Genomic DNA, 26429 nt, shown 5'->3' on the forward strand with positions numbered 1-26429 from the left:
ATCCATATTAACTTCTAGGACAACATAAATTCTTTCACCATTGAGATATTCTACTGTTATCAAAGGCAATATAAATCAACACAGAATAAACAGACAAGAAATGTTCAGCAATCTTGTGAGGAAAATCAACATGAAAGAAAGTTCATAAAGTTTATATAACAAATAAATATCCCAGACAAAGACTGAACTTCTGAAGATAAGCACAGCAAAGTAATTTTTATAAGATTCAAAGCATGAAGCTGCTAAGGAAAACAAATTACTAAACAATAAGTAAAAAGAACCGAAAAAGAAACATAGTTGACAAATCAATCTCAGATATTTTTCCCCAGGATACCAGGAAGATAAGAAAAAAGCAAATCAAAGCTAAGTGAACAAAAGTATGAGACAGAAGAGGCAGTTTCAAAGATCTATAAATTCTAACATTTATCGACCACATGTTTCTCTGGAGAGGAAGACAGACAAGGAAGAAGAGAAGAGAAACAAAAAAATTACTTGATTAAAAACCCTATTATTCAAAAACTAGATTATATTTTGAATGTTCCCATCTACCTGGGTCAATAGAGTTATTCAAGTGAATCCTAAAGTTACAAAAAAGTAGAAGACTAATCAAAACAAACTTTCTTAGATGGTAGGTCATAATAAACTACAGTCATTAAAATAGTGAGGTCTAGAACAAGGAAAGTCAAATAAGTCTATGAAAACTGGCAGACTCTGGATATTGATGGTTCATATCTGTAGTCCTAGCCACTCAGGAAGCTGAGATCTGAGGATTGAGAATGGTGGTTCAAAACAATTCAGGCAGGAAAGTCCATAAGACTCTGATCTCCAATTAGCCACCAAAAAGCCAGAAGTGCAGCTGTGGTTCAAGTGGTAGAGTATTAGTCCTGAGCACAAATACTCAGAGACAGTGCCCAGGCCTTGAGTTCAAGCCCCAGTATTAGAACACACACACACACACACACACACACACACACACACACACACACACACACGTTGGGCATTTAGGAAACCTGACCCATACCTAATGTGGCACAACTCAGTGGAAAGGACTAGATTAGTCCCTCAATCACAGTGACCAGCCATGATGAGCCATGTAGGAAATAGGATCCTAATCTCACTTCTTTTTATTTTTTGCCATTCGTGGGCTTGAGCTCAGGACCTGAGCACTGTCCTTGGACTTTCTCAAAGTTAGAGCTCTACCACTTGAGCCTCAGCACCATTTCTGGCTTTTTTCTCTGCATGTGGTACCAAGGAATCGAACCCCGGGTCTTTGTACATGCTAGGCAAGCACTCTACCACTAGGCCAAACTCCCAGCCCCTAATCTCATTTCTTACAAGAAAATGTGAGGATAGATAGATAGACAGACAGACAGATGTGTGTATATATATATATGTATATATATAAGTGTGTATATGCAAGCCTGTAGACAGATAGATAGATAGATAGATAGATAGATAGATAGATAGATAGATAGGTAATGTACATACACACAGTGGAATCTTACTCTGCATTAGAAGGAATGATATTGCATCATTTGCAAAGAAATGGAAGGATTTCGGAAAAAATTTTGTTTAATGAAGTAAGTCAAGCCCAGAGAAACAAAGGCTATATTTTTTCTCTCAAATGTGGAACTTAGAAGTAATAATATATAAGTAAAAACTTTAAAATATAGGATATCTGGCTCACTTCCCACTTGGACTTAAAACTGTATTTTCAAAAGTGAGTTTAGAATAGCATATATACATAGAAGGTCTACATAATAGAGGACATTTTTGCCAGTCTTTGGCTTTATCTCAGGGCCTGAGCACTGCCCTTGGGCTTTCCCACAGGCTAGCACTCTACCACCTGAGCCACAGCACCATTTCCAGCTTTTCTATGTATGTGGTACCAAGGAATCGATCCCAGGTCTTCGTGCATGCTAGGCAAGCACTCTACCATTAGGCCAAACACCCAGCCTATACTAGAGTTTTAAGTGGAAATTGGCTCCACCCTTTTTGGGAGCAATCTGGCCATATATATTTAATATCTATGAAAAATTAAGTGAAAAGTGCATGTATCATAAGATTCTATGTGTATATATTTACCTTCAGAAATAACACATTCTCAGTAAGATATTAAGTTATTTAAATATCAAAAAGAAACAACCATTCAAGGAACAATACATACATTCTGGTTCATTCATAAATTGTGGTTTAATCATGAAAAAGCCATGCAGGAATTTTTAAAAAATGGAATCATGTGAATCAATAGCAACAAGTGTCAAAAACAAGCCAAAATAACGTATGTACTGAAATACTCTGAAGTATAAAAGGTCATAAAAATCTGTGTGCATGTGTATTCATATCATATAAAATTGTATAAGAATAATGCATGTCAGTTTGTGGTAGAAGTTATGAGAAACAGAAAGAGCAGGATCAAAGTGGAGTACAAAGGAAGTTTCAATTAAGTCTGTAATTTTTCCATGTGTGCAGAAATTATAGCAAAATATCAATATTTGATAAAACTTATTCTTATCTTCTTCCAAATTTGTTTTTATCTCTTGGGCATGTTTCTATATTTTTAAAATATATCATAATAGTCAAACATCTCATACTTAGCAACCTAATTTTACAGTATCAAAAAGATTATTTTATAATTGATTCAACAAAGTTCTGTTTATATTTGAACATTATGCAAATAAATCAACAAAACTTGTAGCTAATTCTGAGTAAGGGTTACTGTAAGATTTTAAGAAAATTATAATCTGAAGAGCTCAATTGTCTTTTTTCCTGTCTTAATGTATTCTTTAAAAAGAATTAATTTATAGAATGTATAAAAACCTGCAATTCAAAGAAAAAGACAAAGAGAAAGCAAAGCACGTGAAGAAGCAGTCAAGAAATTAGCAAAGTGAACAGATGTGTGAGTGTACATGTGTGTATAAAGAGGGAGAGAAAGAGAGAGAGGCAGAGAGAGAGAGAGAGAGAGAGAGAGAGAGAGAGAGAGAGAGAGAGAGAGCACAATATCTCCTAAATAAAACAACAGCATACTGAAAAAACTTAAAAATTGCTCATCACTGTTGACCAAAGTATAAATAAAGACTTTATCATTGTTGGGGTGCTAAAAATATATGGCAAATTGTAGGTTCTTTCAGTAAAGTGAATAAACTTGTCCAATTAGTTCCATAGCAGAACTTTTACCCCACACACCCCAAAGCTTTAGGAACAGCATTCCTTGAAAAAAGTTTAAAACTACAAATATCTAAAATATACAACATTGACAAAGTATAGAGTATCTACAAGGAAGTTTATAGTACATTATAAATTATATGATAGAAATATACATTTCATATAACAATTACACATTTATATAAAAATATGATGTACAAATGTGTATACTGACATGGACTGGTCACAATAAAAGTCATTTAAGACAATTCTCTTAATATAAAAAAGACAAACATGTACATGTCACCTAATTATAATATATAATGATATGACTATATTGTAATATCACACACCCACACATTAAGGAAACATAACCACAGAGATCACCTGTCTAAGAGAGTCAAAGCCAGAGGCAACTCTGTTATGTCCTATGTACTGCATGAATATTTTATAGCTTATGGCTTTGAATGACTGTAATTAATCATATGAAGTGTTCAAAACTAAATGCAATGCTCTGGTTATTCATATATAGACAAATACACAATTACCATTTCATTTGGCTTTATCTCTGTGAATCTGACCTTAGTAGAAATATGTCAGAGAATTTTAAAGAAGTAAGGTTGACCTGTAAGCTATTATAGAATTTACCTTTCACTTAAGACTTATCTGAGCAAAGGAATGCCTTCTGGGACAGCTTGCCAGGCTCTGGGAATGAGTGAATAGTTATTGCCTTGTTCTGAGAGAGTGACACAAACTACTTTTCTCTCCTCATAACAGTTCTAATCAGTGCTAATGTTCTCCCCACTTTATAGACAAAGGCATTACATTTGGGGAGATTTGGTAAAGTTGTAGTTTGAGCCTAGGCTATCTTGGCCCTCGGATTTGGTTTGTGTTATTCTCTGTCGCTCCCCAGACTCAAATCTTGCCTAGATTTTTCTTTTCGGGGTCATGTGTGTGCCTTGGTAGCAGCTGGATTTACTCTCTACTAAATCATAGTGTGATCAAGGCACTTAAGCCCTTTTAATAGACTGTGAAAATAAATTTAGAACTAACTGTCCATGCATGATATTGCTAATTTACTCACTGCACCAGAAATAGTTACTCCCGGCATCTGCTCACACTACATTGTGGATTGTTATTTTGGTATTCTTCCATTCTATTGACTACCCTGGCAGCTACACTTCATTTGGAGTGACAGTAAGTAGTACCTGACTTTTCTCTTTTGTCATTGAGCATCAATATTGAGCCCTTCCCTAGCTCAACACTCGTAATGTGATTGAATATTTACTCCGAGTCTTCACACTCCAAGTATGATAAATGAGAATAACACTTACCAGATTCTAAAAACTCACAAATTCTGCTGGAAGACAAAAAATGGGCGGAACTTAGGAGGTGTTATTTTTGAGAACTATTTTCTTCCATTAAGCTGAGATGCAAATGTTAGTGCCTCTCCTCCACTGTTAAACTTTAAGTGGGAAACCAGATTTCTCTCATCCATCTTCCAACTGAGGAAAAGCCAGAGGGGACAACTAAGCAGACAGAAGTAGACAGAAGTCTGGCAGATGATTCTGGAAGACACAGATCATCCAGCACCCCTGACCCATCCAGGAGATACCCTCTTCCCCCACCACCCCCAGTAAGATGTACCTTCCCCTGGGGTAAGGTGATCCAGACAGCTGAGATTCACACACTGTAATCGGACTACCAGCTTCCCTTCTTATTCTCTTGCCCCCAAGAAGTCCAATCGCTCCTCCTTCTTGCCCACAAAGCAGGTGGGCAGGACCTTACATGGCAGAAGGTGTCCCTCCCCAGCCAGCAGTTGGAATTGGGGACTTATTCAAACCCACCAGTAGCCAAAAGGCTATTCTGCTCTTCTCTGGGTACCTTCTCACTTTCACATACACTTTTCCCCTGTTTCTTCTTTTCCTGCCTTGTCATTCTTGATATGGAGGGGAAAAGAAAGAACCCCAAACTCCTGGACAGCATCACAGCCAGCTACAAGTGTTTGTCCATATTGCATGCTTCTAAGCCTCTGTCTTAGTTCTTTGAGGCCACAATTCTGTCACTGAGAAGCCTGCCTGGAACTCTTGGGCTCCAAAGCAATCTTCCATATGCATATTGGCAGTGAGGTTGAGTAGTCAGTGCATTTCATTTTAAATCACTGAGTGTGATTTATTGTTCACATCACCATCAAAACCTAACATCTCAGAACTTGCTGAATACTGAAAAGGTAAATGATAACTATCCATGAATTGGTTGTTGTTTTTTTAAGGAGACCGTGAGATAAGCCTCTAAAACAAGTTCGTCATTAATGTTTGGCCTTCTAAATTCTCTGCCTTGTTCCATTCAAGAATGGCAGGTCTTATGCATGTACCCACACCATTACCAGAAAGTACACTCTAACCCCAATTTCGTATGGCTTTAAACTTTGCTCCTCGGCAGGAAAATAACAAAAAACAGGTGTGTGGAACAATGTCTTATTCCAGCATCTTGTTTTGTTATTGTTGTTGTTTATTTTTTTGTCACTCCTGGGGCTTGAACTCAGGGCCTGGGTACTGCCTCTGAGTCTCTCTGTACTCAAAGCTATTGCTCTACCTCTTGAACACAGTGCCACTTCCAGCTTTTACTGAGTACTTTATTAGAGATAAGAGTCTCACAGACTCTCATGACTGGACTGACTTTGAACTATGATCCTCAGATTTGAGTCTCCTGAGTAGCTAGGGTTATAGGCATGAGCTACCAGTGCCAAGCCTATTAAATGGATTTTTAAGAATTTAAAGTGGGATGAAGAATTTAGCTAACATCAGTTAACTAAGATCAAGTTTTGACATACTAAATGTAATTGGTCTTAAGAAAACCAAAATCATTCTTCCTAAAATATTAAGGATTATAGAGGTAAGTATAAAAGACAGGGGTATTTTCCTATCCCTCTTCTGTTGATCTAATGCCTTCTGACTGGAAACATTATCAGTCCCAAAATGGCACCAACAGATGCCAGAGAATGAATAAGCATACTCCCCCCCATAAATTTACCTTACCATATCCTCTACCTTTGAGAGACTGGAATTGCTTTCTTCCTTTGGTTTATCACTGTTTTAGGATTTATGGATCTTGTTAAAATAATATTTAAGCCAGACCCCTAAGCTATTATTTTAAGTGAGTTATTTTCTAGAGTTACTGTTCTACTGTGTGATGAGCTTATTTCTCTTGGGTTAATCTGCCTTTGAGATACCTCAATTACCAACTTGGGGAAAAAATTACATACTTCTCCCTTTGGGCTCTTTTATAGGATATTTATGTTTTAAAGGAGAAAAATGAAAACGGCATATTTTAGACATATACTTAGTATGTCCTCTTGTAGTCCCTCAGTGAGTAAGCTCTGTGATTTATAAACTATACGTTTCCTGAGAACAGAAATTGTGATGTTTTGACTCTGTGCCATGCCTGGCTCACATACCCTGTAGTAAGTGATAGCCAATGGATGATTGCCAATTCAGTTAAGCTGTTCTTATACAGCAGTGTCTGCTAAGCACAGGGCTGGACTCAGGACTGGCTATTGCTAGTCCAACTTCACTTTGCCCCTGATTTATATTAAAATAAAATAATCTTAACTGCCTGATCCAGTGGCTCACGATGGTAGTTCTTAGAGCACTCTAAAATGCTCCCTGAGCCTCACACAGTCCTGCAACGTAAAGGTTCATGTACACTGGTTTATACCTCTGATGCAACTTTGAAGCTTCTAAATGCATTCCTATCCATTTCTTCCAAGCTGTCGCTGTGCTGGGAATCAATCCTGGGAGGACTTTTTAAAGTCTGGCATTCAAGGATGATGAGTCTCATCATTTTGGCTTTATGCTATGATGGCCAGACATCAAGATTTCAAATGGATAACCTCACTTGTGGGAATTTGACACCACAAAGAAAATCCGTGGGGACCTTTGGACAGGATCTGTTCTTCTACTTAATTTACCTGGATGGCTTCTAAAGGGTAGTAATCAGGAAGGCATTTAAACATCTATCTCTAAAGAAGGTACTCAAGAAGACACGAAACTTATGAAGTGGAACTACATATTGAAAAAGGTAGCCTTTTCTTCAATCAAGGATAGTAGCATTCATTACAAAATCAACCAAGCCAGTTCTCCAAGTAAATTGCTTTTCCATCATATTTCTTTTTTTATGTAATGGGGTAGCTTTATACTCTTAAAATGAAAGGTTTCGTCTTCTGATAGGTCATTCTGTATTTTAAAAATCCTAAGAATATTTGAATTATTCATTTAAATTTTATTGAAATATCAGAACTCTAATTTAAAGACATTACCAGCTATCGGTTAAAAGAAGTTTCAGAAAAAAAATAATAATATTACAACAAAATAAATTCACAGTATGCTGAGAAATCATAATGAATTCATAAAGAATAATAGCACCTTTTAAAAAGTGAATTTAGGGCCTAGTGGTAGAGTGCTTGCCTAGCATGCACGAAGGCCCAGGTTGATTCCTTGGTACCACATACATAGAAAAAAAGCCAGAAATGGTGCTGAGGCTCAAGGGTAGAGCTCTAGCCTTGAGAAAGTCCAAGGACAGTGCTCAGGCCCTGAGCTCAAGCCCAGAACTGGCAAAAAAAAAAAAGAAGTGAATTGAGCACATTCATTCACATACCATCCTCCTTTTGAATACGTAGTGACAATGCTCTTGTCTGCTAGTGATTTTCTTCGGTTGATCCCATATAATCTATAAAATAGCAGCTAAGTTGCTTATCAAAAATGCCACTTAAAAGAAAGAGGTTTAGTTCATTTTGCTTAAGGCAATTGAGCTTGGGAAATCTTAAGGACAACTGGAGAAAAGTTTTCTTTTTTTCTTCTGTGAAACTATATTTAGTTTTATTTGTTTATCTTCCTGGTTACTTAATTGAAATGTGCGCATTAAAATCATCTGATTTCTTACTTACCAATCTGCATCTATGAAACAGAAAACAAGGGCAGATCCTTCCTACCCTCGGGGTTCGCTGAGATCAGGACAATTAATGATCCTCTTATAAATTATCCAGTGGTAAATAGCAGGGCATGAACTTTCTGTGACCATTAAGAATTATTGTTCTATCTAATTCTGAGGAGTAGCAATCGCTAAGGTTAATAATAGGCAGTAACACAATATGGCTTTTCTGCTATTGGTTTTTCTTAGCAAGTAAGGAGAAGAATTAGAAGTAACATTAAGCAAGCCCTTTGCATTTAAAGCATAAGGAACACTTGAACAACAAAAAAGTTTATCTAAATTCTGTTTTTCGATGAATTAGGCTTCCCCCTCCCCTTGAGTTTATGAGAAGTCATAGTTTACAATATGAAGAAATCGGACTTTAAATATATTTGTAAGGAATTTTCTTCTTATTTTCACCAGTCTTTCTACTTGTCAAGAGCTGCTACCAAACAGAGAAACCCCCAAAGTCCAATAAACAAAGCTAACCGAACAGAAAACAAGAATTAAGATTCCATGAAATCCTCTCCTTTCAGCTTTGGTGGAAAAAGTGTCATATGGCTATTCAGAGAATTTAGAAGACAGAAAGAAACTTGAGATCATCTCCCTCCCTCCCTCCATCCCTCCCTCCCTCTTATCTCTCTTTGTCTCTCTCTGTCTCTCTGTCTCTCTGTCTCTATCTCTATCTCTCCCTCCCTCCATATTCCAGCTCTCTACACAAGGAACATGCTTAGTATATTCTAGAATAAGTTGAGGTTCCGAGGCTGAAGTTACCATTAAAGCATTCCGCTAGTCATTAATAGATCAGCACTCCAGACTCCCTGCTCAAGTCTCATTTCCTGTATTCATAGTCTCGGCAGGATGTGAAAGGTCAGAACAATATTTCATGATGTTGATATGATAAGAGGAGGTTGATATGATGGGTTAGGAGGGATGTGGTCATCTAGTCCAACTCCTACATTTTCCAGATGAAAACCATGAAACTGAGATGCAATGTAATTTGACTTAGGTCAGACACAGGTTAACAAAAAGACAGGACCCAGAGATATGGTAATCAACTTGTTTTTCCTACCTGGACCTACAAATTGAGGCCAGATTCTGGAACCACACTGGCTTTTTGTCTCTCACAGAGTTTTGTGTAGGTGAACGTTCCCCAAATGGGTTGGGTAAAACTCCTTCAAAGGTCTGAATAATGAAGATTTTCAACTAACTTCTTAAGTTAGTAACAACTGGGTTTGAAAGGAAACTACAGTTACCATTCTCCCTCTTCTCCTTTCCTGTTTTACTTCAAGGAACAGGACTACCCATTTGCACTAACTCAAACATTGTAATTAGTATAATTCTATGCTAGATAAAATGTGTATCGATAGATATTACAGGCCTTATTGTTATTTTAGTTGCAGTTGATTGATTGTCAGCACTTAAGGATTAAAGAAAGGAGAACAGTTTTGTACCTAACCTAAAAATCTACATTTTTCAATAGGAAGAAGAGTAAATTCATGTTGCTAGACTCAAAATCAGCAGGGTCCCCAGGGGTCTTGATGAGAGAAGCATCTGTTAAATATACTACCTATGGCTCTCTCCATGTTTCCGTGGTGTTCCAGAATGCCTTTCTTTTTTTTTCTCAAGCCAGTTCTACATTGAATTTCCTCTGAAGTGAAGAATGACAGCTTCCGTTAAGTGAAGTTCTACCTTTCTTCTGAGGACCATTCTTTATGCCATAAATGCATTTTGCCCCAGCCCATGGCACACAAAGTAGAGCCTCTGATACTCACCTTGGAGATAATGAATTCAAAAAGCTCAAAGTTTTCTCACAGCCACCAAGGTAAAAAGGAAGATTACTTCCATTGGTGTCTCTACTGACTTCGGAGTTTTTGTTTTGTTTTTTTATTGTTGGGGTGATGTATAGAAGGGCTACAGTTACATTCATCAAGCAATAAGGACATTACTTCTTGAATATTGATACCCCTTCCCTTTGATCCATTTGGAATGAATTCTAGTTCAGAGTGACATATAAGGATCCAACTTTAGTTTAATACAGTTATTTAACCAATTCTGCCAGAACCATTTGTTGAAGAGGCTGTCTTTCTTCCATCCTATTTTTTTAGCTCCCTTATTGAAGATTAGGTGTCCATTGTTCTGTAGGTTAATTTCTAGGTCTTCAATTCTATTCCATTGGTCCTCAGGCCTGTTCTTGTGCCAGTACCAAGCTGCTTTTATTACTAAAGCTCTGTAGTGGAGTGTGAAGTTTGGTATTGATATTCCTCCAGCACTGTTTATATGGGATCTTTTATCATTCCATATAAATTTTTGGATTGCTTCCTCTATTTCATTAAAGAATGACGTTGGGATATTGATGAATAATGCATTGAATTTGTAGATAGCCCTTGGCAGGTTTGCCATTTTCATGATGTTAATTCTTCCAATCCAGGAGCATGGGAGGTTTTTCCACCTTCTTAGTTCTGCTTTAATTTTCTTTTTCAGGTTTTTAAATTTTTCATCATAGAGTTCCTTTTACTTCCTTGGTTAATTCCTAAGTATTTTTGAGGCTATTGCAAAAGAGTTGTGTTCCTGATTTCTGCCTCTCTCTTCTCATTGTTGACTTACAGGATAGCCGTTGATTTTTGAGGGTTGATTTTATGCTCTGCTACTTAGCCAAATTTTTTTACTTTTTTATTTTAATGTATAGAGGGATTACAGTTATATTCGCCAGATAGAAGGTACATTACTTCTCACACATTGATACCCCTTCTCATGTTTTTGCCCCCATTTCCCTCCCTCTATCCCCTCCCCTCATTTTCCCCTCTATTTCAAATAAACAAGTAAACATCTATATAATATACTAGATAACAAAGTGGGATACTGTAACAATATGATATTAACCAAAGGGCAACACAAGAGAAGAGAGAAAAACATAATACATTAAGAATAACAGTCACTCATAATTAAGCTCTCGTTTCCATGTCCTGGAGATCCATTAATTTGCCCTCATCCTATATCTTTGCCGAAGTTTTGAATCAGCACGAGAAAGTTGGGAGTGGAGAATATAGGACTCAGGAGTTCTTTATAGATTTCTCTTTCCTTCTATCCATATTCTAGCTTAGAAAAAATCATCCTCTGATTTTCTCACATCTAAATTGAGGATTTATGAAAAAAGACCCATCCTCAGAGAGAAAATCTTGTCCTGGCAATAGAGATGGTTTGCCCAGTTTCCATTTGTTTAGATCTCGATACAAATGAATTGGACAAAGCAAAAGTATGATTGAGTTTATATTTGTGCATTTCTACTTAACTTGCATTCTATATTTGCATTCTACAAAGGGGAAAAAAGTAAAATCTGCATTACGAGATTCTCAAACTTGGCAGGTCATGTGGGGACCTTGGTGACATGAGCATTTGAGTGGGTTGAAGAAGATGTTTGAGCAAAGGAAAACTTGGAGATGGAAGCTTGACACTTCTTTAATCAGAACAATATTCAAATCCAAGAAAGTAGAGCAAAAATAAGTACTAACTTTGGGATAGAGTGGGAGAAGGAAACAATAAGATTAAAAAGGTTTTAGAAATACTAAGTGAGATAGAAGGAAGGTAGGAGGTGATGAGGGTGATAGTGTGTTTGACAGGGTGGAGTTTGGATATAATTATGTGTGTATTTAATAAGATTTAAACGTGAGCTGTCAGAAAAGTGGTTTCTAGGTTAGAATAAGGTATATGCAGAGACAGAAGCATTCGAGATTTAGTGCTGTCTCTTAACACCTTGTAAAATCTTACATAATAATGCCGACACCCCAGTAATAAAGACTGACCTGCCCTTCACAATAACAAGGAAGTTGAGCTTACCCAGGGCTACTCAACTTTCTTATAACATTGAGAAATGGCCTGAGAGGAATTAGGGTTTGTGTTCTGGTTGAGAATAATGATTGAGTTGATTCCCCCATTTAATTTGTGTGAAAATAGTATTGCATCCAGTACTGTTTCTTTCTGCTTCACTGATAAAATGACTGATCTTTACCCTAATAAGAGTGGCCTTATTCATTTCTTCTTTATTCTCAAAAGGCAAATAATAAAGCAGAATGGACTAAATGTTGAACAGTGCAAGCATTCATACCTGTCAGTCAAAAAGATGTTATCTTTGGATTTCAACTATAAAGAAACATACAAAAGACATATTACAGGCCTTGTTACTATTTTAATTATACTGTAAAAACTATGCATACCAAATAATAAGTGCTCTGAAAATTGCCATTTCATACTGAGTGCTGAGAAACAAATAGGCAAGATAGACACTTACATGGAAAGGATACAGACTTTATGGTTTTGATTAAGTGAAATGCTTTTAGATGGTGATAATTTTAAATATCCATCTCCAGGCTCACCTTTGGATATTTGTAATCACTGGAGTCTTCTTATGAAATTTTCTTATAGATCACAAAATTAATGGATATGGCAACAATCTGTAGAAGAAAAATACAGGGAATACAAGTAAACAGTACTCTTGCCCTTGATCCTTCCTATAACCATCCCACCTTGAAGTCCCTATCACTGCCTTTATATTCATTTGCACTGCAGCTCAGGTGTGGTATGAGTCTGCTAATCCTAAGGCACCTGACAATTTTAGTGCTATTTTCCAACCATCAAGAGGCTATGTATTTCACCAGATTCCATGTACTGTGCCTGCATAAATTTCTGAGATTTAACATCAAAGAGATCCCCTTACATTTCAGAAAAACCCTAAGAAAGTTTAAATTTCTCTTTTGTGTGATAGAATTTATGAGGAAAACAATTTATCAATTTAAATTTTGTCCACTGACAACACAAGAGTACAAAATCAACCCTTCTTCCTATGGATAGAATCTACAGAAGGTCCTAAAACTGAAACATAAAACTTTTATTGCCCTCTATCTTAACCTCTGTGGGTTAATAATGCTATTAAACCAGACCAGAATAAAGCATGTCTTCTTTGATATTTATTTGCAGGGGGGGGGGATCACGGGGCTTGTACTAGTCCTGGACACTGTCCCTGAGCTCTTCAGCTCAAGGCTCCCGCCCTACCCTTGAGCCAAGCCCCACTTCCAGTCTTCTAGAGGTTAATTGGAGATAAGAGTCTCATGTCCTGTGAAAGGGTATCAATGTATGTGAATTAATGCACCTTCTATCTGGCAAATATCATGTAACCCTTTTACTAATTACAATAAAAAAATTATAAAAAAAAAAAAGAGTCTCATGTCCTTTTGTGCCCAAGCTGGCTTTGAACCTTGATCCTCAGATCTCAGCCTCCTGAGTAACTAGGATTACAGGTGTGAGCCACCATGCCCAGCTTTCTTTGATAATATTAAATAAGATTGTTCAGTACTTTTTGTCTGTCTTTGTGCTGGTACTAGGGCTTGAACTCAGGGCCTAGGAGCTGTCCCTTACCCTTTTCTGCTCAAGGCTGGTACTCTACTATTTGAGCCACAGTTCAAATTCCAGGTTTGGGTTGGTTAACTGGAGATAAGACTCTCACGTACTTTCGTACTTTCATATTTTCCTCCCTGAGATTACTTTGAACCATGATCCTAAGATATCAGCCTCTTCAGAAGCTAGGATTGCAGACATGAGCCACCCATAAAGATATTAAAGGTTTATTTTAATATTTACTTTGTTTTGGTGGGGCTTGAACTCAGGGCCTGGGTGCTGCCCTTTAGCTTTTGAACGCAAAACTAGAGGTCTACCCCTTGACACATACCTCCACTTTCACTTTTGGGTGGTTAACTAGAACTGAGTCTCACAGGCTTTCCTACCAGCCTGTGAACCATGACTCTCAGATTTCAACCTCATGAGTAACTAGAATTAAAACTATGAGAAACTGATGCCTGGATGTAGTACCTGTTTCATATTAGCAGTTTATACCTTCTTTTACTTTATAGATGAACTTTAAAACATAAAATAGCACTCCATGCTACACAAATTTCCTTCTCCTCCTCATTATTTAACTCCTAGGCAATAGAGTGGAAAACCAGTAATAGTGCTATAGAAAATCAGTGATATTTTATTCTTGTCCTTTTCTTCTCTCTGAGTTTCCTACAGTGCTGTTGCTGGGCTTGCTGCTTGAGCAAAGACTCTGCTTTCATTAGCATTGGATCATCAGGCCTTGTGTAGAGGCTACAGTGCAATCTGGGTGACATCTCGTAAAGAATCATGGTGCGTTCTTGTTATGCAGAATCTAGACTTCAGAAATGATTTACATAAATGTAAAACAGGGACTATCTGGGGGTGGAGATCAGCAGGAGGGGGCACAGAAAGAGAGAGGAGCTATCAGGAAATGACTTTATATACATGTATGGAAATGGAAAAATGACACCCACTAACATTGTTTGAAGGAAGGGATAAGGCAGCATAATAGAGGGAGTGGATTTGGTCAAAAGTACAGAATGTATGTATATGTAGAAATATCATAATGAGGCACCTCATATAATTCATATATATAGTAATAAATATACTATTTATTACTACCTATGAACTACCTATGAAAACCGAGAGCAACCACAAACACCCTGCACACACTCAACAGCTGTAGAGCTGAGGATGTAGGTTAATAGACTTATTTCCTTAGCTTGAGGGCTCATAATGATTACTCCTGACTGACAAGAGGCCAACAATGTCTAATAAAGGAGAGGTTAGGAGTGAGTTGGAGGAAAACAGAAAGTCAGGAAACATTTCATATCTAAGCAAGCAACATAGACAGAAATCCTTGCCATCCCAGAAGAAAAGGCCAGACATCGTCGCATCCAAAAGAAGATGGTGAACACTTTGTCTAGAATGGGGTCACATTTCTGCCTTTCCCTTGAAAACTGTGAGCTAAAGCTCTTCACTTTGTAAGATACCCAGCCTTAGGTGTCTTTGCATAGGAATAAAAATAGACTAGAGCGCAAGTCAGGATCCTTCCATGGAGACTTTGGACATCCCATTCCAGTGTCCCTGCTTTCCTAAATATCCCCTGGTTATCTCCTAGGCTTATGCATGTGTCCTCTCAAAATGCCTTCTCAAAAAAGGAACACACACACACACACACACACACACACACACAAACACACACACGTCTAAAATACCACTCCCTCACCCTTCAGACCCCTCTCACATTTTTTCCCTTATATCCGTCACTCCCTCGCATCATAGCATATGTTCATTTGCATAGCATATCTGTATTTTACCTGGAGGCTGCTCTAGAGTGCATTGTCAGGAGATTGTGAGTTTCCTGAATCACCATGCCTGCAGCACCTCAAGCATTTCTTGGTACATAATAAAACCCCCACTGAGCATGTTGCTAAATGAATTCTTAGTAAGTGATCAAGAACACAAAACATTACAATAGCCTTATTTCATTGTGACCCGGTCTTGTGCCCTTATTACTGCCTCTTCTGTTCTCTCCCCTTCTTTATTCCATTAACACCTATCCACCTTAAAGTAATCTCAAGAATCCTGGTGCCAGTGGCTCACTCCTGTAGTCCTAGCTACTCATAAGGCTGAGATCTGAAGATCACGGTTCAAAGCCAGCCAAGACATGGCAGTCTGTGAAGTAGTTATCACCAATTAACCACCAGAAAACCAGAACTAGCTCTGTGGCTCAAGTGGTAGAGCACTAGCCTTGAGCTGAAGATCTCAGGGACAGCACCCAGGCCCAGAGTTCAAACCCCAAATCAGTTACCCATGATTTGCAATTATTTTAAAATGCAATGAAATTTTACTTCGTGAAAGTAAAAAAAAAAAAAAGTTGATCCACTCAAACTTTCTTAGGCAATTTTAATGAGAATTTGGCAAATCATCTTGTTCTCACAACTGTTTCTGAATCATAAGAATGCAAACAAAATTATTCCTTGGATCATGTATAATTAATGAAATGGCTAGTAGAGCTGGATTATTTGATTTAAATAAATCATGAGATACAGTACCTTTAAAATTCTTGTGTAATATTTGTACACTATAATACATTGGTAACCTTGAATAATTGATGTATACATCTTAGTTGCATCATTTTTAAAATTTAGAACATAATCTTATTTCAAATGGGATGTTAGTATTTGTTTTTAGAACAACAATTTTAATTCTTAGACTCTGAGTCATTTTATTTCTAAATTCATAATCATAGAAGCCTGGTCTAATTACAACATTATTACTATAGGGAGGAAAGATCCACTTTATACTGAATGCTTTGTAATATAACTACTGCTAATGACTTACAGAGCAATATGGTGATTCCCTCCAGTACACAGGTAATTAGACAAATTAATCCTGGAAATAACTAATTGAAGTGGGTACTCATCATGAAGTGTTTGCAAAAATCAAATATTTTGTTAACTCGTTAACAAAATTTTAATAACTTTTCATGTATATTAGATTTTCATAAAATCTGGAAGCATTTAGACAAAGGTAATTCTATAAAACTATAAACATACATAGATTTTACAGATCCTTATACACCTGTGCATGTAACCAGGAAGAATAGGACAAGAACATTTATTCTCTGAAGTTTCAGCGTCCCCTACTATGCTTGAGCATTACTGGGTGAGTCTCACTTTCTGTTCCATATAACCGAGGAAATGCCATTTACATAAGGTGTAAGTTAATGTGCGCGCATATTTGTGTGTATTGAGTTGCACAATTGTATTACAACTAGCTACACTTCACCAATAGTGCAGTCTAAGCCTCTCTGAAAGAAACAGCTGGAAGCTGACTGGTTGACTATGTTAGGCAGTCTCTTTGGGGATAAAATACCTGGGCTATGTTAACATAAACCCATGTTTAATTTTGTGGTTTGCTTAAAGCCAGTTCTGTTTGTCCACCTGCACTATAACCAAAGTCTGGAAGTAATTTGGATTAGAAGAAAAAAGCTTTCAAGAAATTAACAGGAAAATCAGAGTATTTAGCAAGGAAAAGCAAGAAAGATAGTGAGGGTGGTGCTGAGACTTCAGTTAGTGTCCCATGCAGGTTTAGGTGTGAGGGCCTTATTCCCAGGTTGGCACTCTTGGGAGGTGATGAGCCTTTGGGAGATAGAACCTTGTGGTAGGTCCACAAAAGATGCTCCCTGCTTCCCTTCTCTACCTCCCACCCCCACACACTTCTCTCTTCTTCCTTGTCTTGTTCTAACATGGGCTGTTGGCATTGTCACCTGCTGACTCCATCGAGACCCAATGAATGGAATCACTTGAACATGGATTTGAACCTGTAAGATGTTAGCTAAATAAACCTTTTCTCTTTTCTGTTAATTGGGTTAGATACTTCCATCCAGTAATACAAAACTGACTGATACAAAGGAACAACAAAAAAAAACCAACAAAAAAAAACAGGAGAGAAAGGAAAGAGGTCAGGGGTAAAGGAGAAAGGGACAGAGAGAGGGGAAAAAGAGTGGAAGAAAGGAAAGTAGAGAGATAAAAAGACGAATAGAGTAGAAGGAAGATAAACAGATGTCTAATTTCTATGCTTGTTATAATTTCCCAAAACTCCAAATGCAATCAGGCAGCATCAAAATAAACCTCAAATTGAGTCTTCATCATTTCTCTTTTCAGCTAACTGTATTTTTGAATAATATTATATATTTATATAATATAAGATATACATGTTATATGTTATATTATATAAATATATGATATATATTTATATGGATTCTATAATAATATATGTGAATATAAACATGTCGATATTGTTATATACACATTTATCACATGTGAACAACACTGTAATAGGATGTTCATACACCTACCTTACTTTCCTTTACCATCAGAAGCTCAGTATCGGTTAGGGAAATAAACCTAAACGTGAGTCTGAGCCAAGCCCATTTCTCCATGCTAGGTGTTGATGTTTACATTCTTGCTTGGAGATTTACTGACTAAATTTTGACCCCTAACTTGAGGACAGGAAAGTTGATTCTAAAAAAAATATTCTATTGCAGAAAAAGGGGGGGTGAAGAACCTCCCTTTTCCACTAGTATTCTTTTCTTCCTCGCTTGAGTATGGTTTATAAAGATATGATTTGCAAGAAATGGCTGCCATTTTGGGTGGTAGTAATTCTATTGAGAGTCCAATAATGGGCATAAATGTAAGGATCTAAAAGAAAGAGAAGCCGGGAGTTTGGCCTACTGGTAGAGTGCTTGCCTAGCATGCACAAAGACCCAGGTTCGATTCCTTGGTACCACATACATTGAAAAAAGCTGGAAGTGGTGCTGAGGCTCAAGTGGTAGAGCTCTAGCCTTGAGAAAGTCCAAGGACAGTGCTCAGGCACTGAGCCTAAGCCCAGAACTGGCAAAAAAGAAAAAAAAAGAAAAGAAAAGAATTCTAAAAGAAAGAGAAGTTATGATCTGAGTCCAATGAGCCTACAATAGAAAAGCGTCAAGAGATACACCTGAGAACAATTGCAAAGTGTCTTACAGTGTTATTTGGTGCCAAATAGCACAGACCCAGTGGCAGTCTTCCAGAATTTACTGTTGGTAATTCGGTGTGTCAATGACTCTTGCCAATCCAGCTAAACAAAAGCTTTTAGGAAGCACATGACATTCAGAGAAGATTTTAATCACAAATTCTTACACATTGAAAATACAATTGCTCCCTTATTCAAAAACCAGGAACAGAAATCTCTTGAGGAAATAAAGATCCACAGAAGCAATGAAGTATTGTGTTGGACATTGGATTGTAATGTTGGTAAAGCCAGTTATGAGCTGTGTAGAAATTCCTTAAACATTTGAGAATTTGATTTCCTAATGTGTAAATTTGGTACTTACAGGGCACATAAGAAGTTTTAGAAACAGTTTTAGATGACAGAAAATAAGAAAACCAATAAAAGATACAAAGTTCCTGTCCCCATAGAAAGTAGATACAATTTTTAAAGTATATTAATGTATCAAGATATTGTAAATTGACCCAAAAAATGTGAAAGAAACTATGACTGTGAGAAGGTGTGCCTACTTTGATAAATTACTAGTATGTAAACATAACATGATTATCTTGTTTAGATTACTAAATCAAAACTCCTTCATTTGACATTTAAGATCCTTCCAATGTACCTTTTTAACTTTTATGTCTGCCCAACTGTAGATAAAATGCACTTCTCTTGCTTTTTCCTCTCTAATTCCTTTCAAACTTTATTATTTTTAATAAACTCTATATCTTTGATGAAATCATACACTTCTCCATGCCAGGATCTTTCTATGAAGATCTTGAGAATAAAAGAAAATGGTGTTCAGTCATGTTTATGGATGTTATTTGACATTCTCTTTGAATGTTTATCATGATAAACACTATTATTGTGAAACTTGGTGCCATGCTCAATTTTGTACATGTTTTTATTGCTTCTTCTATCACAAGGGGTGCACAGTGAGAGTCTCAAGATTTGAAAGCCTGTTGCATTGCTGAAGAGCACTGCCCGTTATATCTAGAATTTCCCTTAAAAGTCAACTCCATTAGGAGCAGACAAAAAAGAAAGCCTCGAATCCTGTGTGTTCCTCTCACAACCTTGAGAGTAGTCTTGCCAGTGTTCACTTGTCAGTTGTTTCTTGAATGACTATTGAAAGAATTTTCCAGCACTGAAAAATGATACAGAAGGAAAAGATGAGCAAAGCATAGCAGAAACTATGGGACCAACACTAAGTGTCCTTGAGACAGGCAGATCAATGATGCTATAGTGGTATGCACTTCCTACATGAGAGAAAGAGCATTGCAAATATGGTTGAGTCCAGAATTATTCTAGATTATTCCAACAGACCTAATCACAAAGGTCCTTCTAAGAGAGATGCAGGAGGATCAGAGTCAAGGAGATGAAGCCATAGAAGTAGAGATCAGAGTGAAGAGCCACAGCCCAAAGAATTCAGGCAATCTCTAGCGAGCGGAAGGGGATGGAAGGAACGGTTCATCCTGGCAAAGTTTCTAGGAGTGCAAAACCATGGGCTGACTAACGTCTTGATTTTTAGCCCTACAAGATCCACTTTTAGACATCTTCCTCCCAGAACTGTAAATTGATGTTTGGGATACATTAAGTTGTTTCAGCAACAAAAGAAAACTAATACAGTGATATAGTAAAAAAAAAAAAAAGAAAGAAAGAAAGAAAAGAAAAAGAAACCAACTAGAGCTGGTCACAGCTTAGCCCCTACTCCATGTATATTAATTGAATGATTTCAGAAAAGTCACTATTTCCATTGCTTGTGACATAAAGAGAACTTATATCTGCTTTACAGTGCTGATAGGAAAGCAAATCAAATTCATGAGAGCAGTTTGCAGAGTGAACGTATATAGATATTAAATGTAAGATTCGTGCTTACATTTTCAGTTTTCTTCATAAAGCCCTTAAGCCCTCTTATACAGTAACTGTAACACCACAGCCACTCTAGTAATAAAGCTGTTGTTTTAGAAGTGGCCTAGGCAGGAAAGGTCACCCAACACTGTCACAACCTTCTTGCATCATTGAATTGACTTGCAGCCATGTTCCAAGACCAAGGTACCCTTCGCTGTCCCTCCCCTCACCCCTCTCTTTGGTGTGGGAGGAGGAACTAGGGCTTGAACTTAGGACCCGGGCACCTAGCTTGTTTTGCTCAAGGTTGTATCTCCACTTCCAGCAGGTTGAAGATGAGAGTCTCATGGACTTTCCTGCTTTGAACTTCAGATCTCAGCCTCATGAGTGGCTAAAGTCACAGCTGGTTTGTACATCCCTCTTATTCCACTTTCGGGAAGTAGCCACCCAGAAAAGAAGCTTACTATACACCCCTGTCCTGGTGGCTTAGAAAGTTTGGCCCACTGGTCAACAGATGAGGGCCTCACCTGGAAGCCAGTTAGAAGCTCAGATCTCCAGGCAGCTTCCAAATCAGCATTTCAACAAGAGCCCTAGGTAAGTCTAGGCGCCCACTGCAGATGACAACTCTAACCTCAAGCCAAGTGTCTAAAGCCTCCATTGCTTCATCATCAAGGGAACAAAACCCGCCTCCATAGGTTGTTGTGGCAACACCTTGGAGACTGTACATTTGCAACAACAGATAGCCTCCTGGCCTCCAGATCTTCCTCTCACGTGACTTTACTAGACTCAAACGAAGATCTGGGTGCCAGTGGTTGAGGCCTGTAATCCTAACTACTCAGTCGTCTGAAATCTGAGAATCTACCACTGGAAGCCAGCCCATGCTGGAGCTTCTGTGAGGCTCTTCTCACCAATTAGCCACCCCAAAAGCTGGAAGTGAGTGGAGCTGTGGTTCAAGTGGTGCAGGGCCATCCCTGAAAGGACCTGGGGTTGTGGGGGGGAGGGGCGGGCACCCTGATTGTGAGTTCGAGCTCAGGACCAGAAGAAAGGAAGAAAACAAGGAAGGGAGGGGAGGGGAGGGGAGAGAAGGGGAGGGGAGAGGAGGGGAGGGGGAAGGAGCTATTAGAGTCTAGACTGTCTTGGAGTCTGGTGACCCACATGAAGCAAGGGCCAGAATTCCTGCTGAGCCTCCGGGCTCCCCAGTCCTCCTCCTAAATCCCTTCCTTAACTTTCCATCTGTCACTGATCTTCTAGCAGAACCCCAACCTGCCAGGCCCGGCCCAGCTCCTCCCCCCGCCCCCCCCCCGCGCGCAGCAGCCGCCCTCCCCCCGGCTCCCGGCGCCCCACAACACACCCACACCGGATTAGGTCAGGCCGGGGAGGGGGCTCGGTGGGGGCGGAGCTCAGCCCGCGCCCGGCGCCGCCGCCGCCGCCGCCGCCGCCACCGCCGGGAAGCTGCAGCGGGTGGCGGCCAGGCTGGGGCTCCGCGGGCGCAGCCAGGGCCTGGGGGGTCCGCAGCCCGGCGGTGAACCCCGGCTGCGCGGGCTCCGCGCCCCGCCGCCGTCCCCGCCCCGCTCGCTCGGGCGCGCCGCCTCGGCTCGGTGCACCGCCACTTTGGTTCTCCATCGCGCCCGGCTGGCTCCGGGACCCGAGAGGGACGGGGACCCCAGCTCGCTCTCGGCCGGCCGGCGGCCCCCCACCCCACCCCCGGAGCCGGGACCCGGGATGTGCGACGGGAAAGCCCGCGCCGCGGCCCCGGGAACCCAGCAGGTAGGCGAGCCGCGGCCCCGCGCGCGTGGGGACGACGCCCCCCCGGCCACCTCCGCCCTGCGCCGGGCGTCCGGGGGTGGCCGGGAGGGACTCCATCCCGCATTGTGTGCGGGGACCCTTTGCCTGTTGCTCGGCCCCCATCCCATCCGGTGCCCCGGAAAGGGGGCGGGAGGGAGGGAGGGAGGGGCCGTCCGCCCCCCTGGCAGGTGGATTTCTCACCAAGGTCACCTCTTAAGCTTTACCTCAGAAGGTAAACTGGAGAAGAGGCCGGTGATCCAGCTGTTAACCAGCTAATCTGCACACTGACTGTTCCTAGAGGGGCGTGTGTGCGTGCGTGTGTGTGTGTGTGTGTGTGTGTGTGTGTGTGTGTGTGTGTGTGTGTGTATGTGTGTGTGCGCGTTCCTCTCTTTTTTTTGTCCGTATGCGTTTCCCTTTAAGGTCGAGACACCAGTCCTACATACAGTCTATGCATTTACATGTGTGCATGTGTATGCATGTGCATTTGCATGTGGAGTGGGAATTCTGGAGCTGGGTGAGGAGAGGAGAAGAAGGGCGGCCAGAGGTTGGTAAGGAAAAATAAATGGAGAGGAGAGACCTGTTCCCTGGGCAGAGGTGAACTTTGGAACCACGTTCAATCAAGGGGAGAGACGGGAGGTAATGGACACTCGGCTGGAAGGCTGGAAGCAGGTGTTAGGAAAGGTTGGAAGAAGGCTGTTACCCGACAAGGCAGATCCTCACACTACCCTGGGCCAGAGGCAAAGATATAGGCAAAAATTTTCAGTCCTAACAATGGACAGCAGGGAGGGAGGGAGGAGGGGTCGCCCAGGGGCGGTGAGAGAAGCATCTGGGGAGGTAGATGAGGACCAGGTTTCCAGGCCTTCTTCAGGGGAGTGAGCGCCGACCGCCTGGGATGTAAGCAGTTCAAGGTGAATTTGATGTGAAAGTCCAAGAACGCATCGGAGAAGCCGGGGCAAGGCTTGGGATGGGAGAGACAGACAGACAGACAGACAGACAGACAGACACACACACACACACACACACACACACACACACAGACATTGAGTGACTACCCAAATATCAACCATTTTTTAAAGGTGTCTCCTTTCTCCACTTCAAGCTATGTCTGTGTGTTATTTGTGTCCAGCTTTTTTTTCCCACACCGTGTTTGTGAAAGGTCCGTTGATCTGTGTTTTCATTTCATTTTTGCAAGGAATCTGGGTCATGGTGGGACTGGAAGAACCTGAAGTGTTTACAACGCGAGAAAGGTTGGGAGTGAGAGTTGATTAAGGCTTAGCTTCATGAAATATTTACACAGTGCCTGTGTGGGCTTTTGTTGGCTTCTGTTGGTACTGGTGCAGATTTTACTTTGATAACGTTCAGAGTGCACTTCTTCCCCAACAATGCTTCTTCTCGACTTCAAAACTATTTTTTTCCCCTCTTCCATTGTGTTCTCCATTTGGCCTTCCCTGTGCAGCCATTGTAAGAATGAAGATACCTGAATCACAGCACAGAAAGAAAAACTTCTGTTGCTACTATCAGATCCCTGGAGATCTCATGAGAATTTCTTTATTTTTTTAATAGAACCACAAAGGATATTTTTTGCCAAATTGTGTGTGTGTGTGTGTGTGTGTGTGTGTGTGTGTGTGTGTGTGTGTGTTCAGTGGGAGACGATAGTGACTCATAAACAGGAAAAAAAAGTAGTAATTGTTATCCTCATAAGTCTGGATGTTAGATCATTAAAATTTATTGTGGAAACCGAGTGAGAAACTTGTGGGAAAAACATGTGCCAGGGTGTTGAGGGTGAGTCTTCATCTAATGGCTAACTAGGCTGTTAGGAAAATGATTAGGTAAAGTCATGAGGACACAGCTTCACACGAGGGAAATGATGGGCTGGAGTATTGTATGAATCACGCCACTCTTGGTTGAGAAGAGAGGGGGATTTCCAAACTGTTTGAAAATGAGTGTTCTAATTGCCTCAAAATACTTACTTGATGCAGTTAATTATTTGTTCCCGCGATTGTTTTTCTTGATTATGCCTCAACGCCACTTGAAAGAATATATTTAGATACAGCTATCCCTCACTGTTTGCAGGTCCAGGCACAAAATCTGCAGCCTGCAGAAAATTGCACTAAAATATCAGTGGTTAAAAAAAATTACAGGATCGTAAAATCCTGGACCCAGAGAGTGAGGAAGCATGGCTTCAGTCCCAGCATGCTCTGGGCTTCTCTCACAGGCAGCTGCTCCTGCTCTTTATGTACTCATTCATTCAGTCAGTCACTTGTTCATTCATGCATTCAGCATTGAACTAGACATGTCCTCCAGGGTGGAATAGAAGAATGAATGAGAAGGCTGGTCTCAGACTACAAAACCTTAAAGGGAGGTGGACAGTAACTGCTAGTGAGGTGCTGTTGAGACCCCGGAGTGATGGAGGCAGGAACAGGACGAGTGTTTTCTTGGACCTCAAGGATGAAGGGAACTCATCTGCCAAAGAGGAGATGAAAGGGCCTTCTGGTATAGGGAATCAAACAGGAGGAAAACAGGACCCATCCACAAGCTAGTCTAAAAGAGCTGCTACCTCATCTTATCACTAAGCCATTGCATCTGGAGAGGTCACAGAAGTGCATTCATATTGAGGCACTACATGATTCTGATTGCCCGAATTTATTTCCAATAAATATTTGAACCCTATAATGAGCTCAGTCGACATCTACTTAGAAGGGAGAGGAAAGTTCGTAAGTCATAGTTCACTGTCCCTGGATTCTTTCATCCACAAAACATCTACCACCTACTTCGCACATTGTGTAAGTAAAAGCAGAGTGGGTCAGTGGACATCTGACATTTTAGAAATGACTTATAGAAATATATGAACATTTTTGAGAGAGGGACATGTCCTTGCTGTGTAGTCCAGGCTGGTGTCAAATCTTCATCCCTGGCCTCCGCTTTCCAACGCTAGGATTACAGGCTTGTGCTACACGCTGCTAGAGAATCTTATTCTTTATGATAATGGGGCTCAAGAGAAAAAAAATGGAAAATAATGAGTATACAAAGCTTCTAAATGCCTTAGATGACTCTAGAAGGTACCAAGACTGCATGAACAAATACATAACTCTAATAACAGCCTAAGAACTCAAATAATGTTTAGATGACTTTACTTTTCTTTGTGGGTTTTTTTTTTTTTTGCCAGTCCTGGGCTTGAGCTCAGGGACTTTCTCAAGGCTGGAGCTCTACCACTTGAGCCTCAGCACCATTTCTGCCTTTTTTCTACATATGTGGTACCAAGGAATCGAAGCTGGGTCTTCGTGCATGCTAGGCAAGCACTCTACCACTAGGCCAAACTCCCAATCCTGTTTAGATGACTTTTAAGTGAAAGAAATAAGTTATAGCAACCCCATAGAATTTAATAAATGTTCTAGAAATACACTTTTCAAACCATGGGTTCCAACTGATCCTCAACTCATTTTAATCAATCTGATCGGCACTTTTTTTTTTAACCTCTTTGACCATACTGGGATTTGACCCCAGGGCCTTGTGTTTCCTTAGCTAACATTCTGCCACATGAGCCGAACCTTCTGTCTGGCTTTTTGCCAGTTCTTTTGGAGATGGAGTCTTGTAGACTTTATACCCAAGCTGGCTTTGAACTATGATCCTCCATATCTCAGTCTCCTGAGTAGCTACGATTACAGGTATGATATACTGGCACCTGGCAGCATGTTTGCTTTGAAAGACTAGACTAGCATAGCGTAGAAGAATAATCACTGTTCTTTTATTCCCCTTGGTGATGCTAGGTATTGAACTCAGGACCTCGCTCTTGCTAGACAAGCCTTTTGCCACTTGAGTCTCACATACCCCTAGTCCTTTTTGCTTTTAGTTTGTTAGCAGATAGATCTCCTGCTTTTGCCTATTCTGGCCTCAGACTATAATTCTCCTATTGATGCCTACTGAGTAGCTTGGATTAGAAACACACTCAGCCTTGGAATTTTTTAATTTTATAGTTGTAGGTAGGGACATAAAGGACTAGCATGTAAAAATGTATTTCCTGTACCCATCATGTTAAAAAAAATCCCAGAAGCCACTGCTTTAAGTGATAGCAAAAAGAGAAACTCCCAGATTATAGGAAGTCAGCAGTTGACTTAAAAGAGTTGATATACATGTGCTTACTGCATATTCTGAGTAATGGAATTGCCTCATTAAGAAAGGCAAGACTTGTGACTTATCAAATGTGTAGCGGTAAAGAAGGCAGAGATCAAAATTCCTTGAAGGCTGAACTGGTCTGGAAGGCTTCAGGAAAAAGATGGAACTTG

The 26429-nt window shown here is 39.9% G+C and overlaps 1 protein-coding gene across 2 annotated transcripts in view; it reads left to right on the plus strand.

Moving 5' to 3' along the window:
* Positions 1-22007: 22007 nt before the first annotated feature.
* Positions 22008-26429, plus strand: part of Gprin3 (GPRIN family member 3) — a 41347-nt gene continuing 36925 nt past the window's right edge. The window contains exon 1 of one of the 2 annotated variants that reach the window (XM_090356804.1): positions 22008-22128. The gene's annotated coding sequence lies outside the window, so the exon portion shown is untranslated. The remainder of the gene's footprint in view (positions 22129-26429) is intronic. The other variant, XM_090356805.1, reaches the window with a different exon arrangement.

This window comes from Megascapheus bottae, chromosome 23 (assembly GCF_031878675.1).
Source record: "Megascapheus bottae isolate mThoBot1 chromosome 23, mThoBot2.hap1, whole genome shotgun sequence".
Classification (NCBI taxonomy): domain Eukaryota; kingdom Metazoa; phylum Chordata; class Mammalia; order Rodentia; family Geomyidae; genus Megascapheus; species Megascapheus bottae.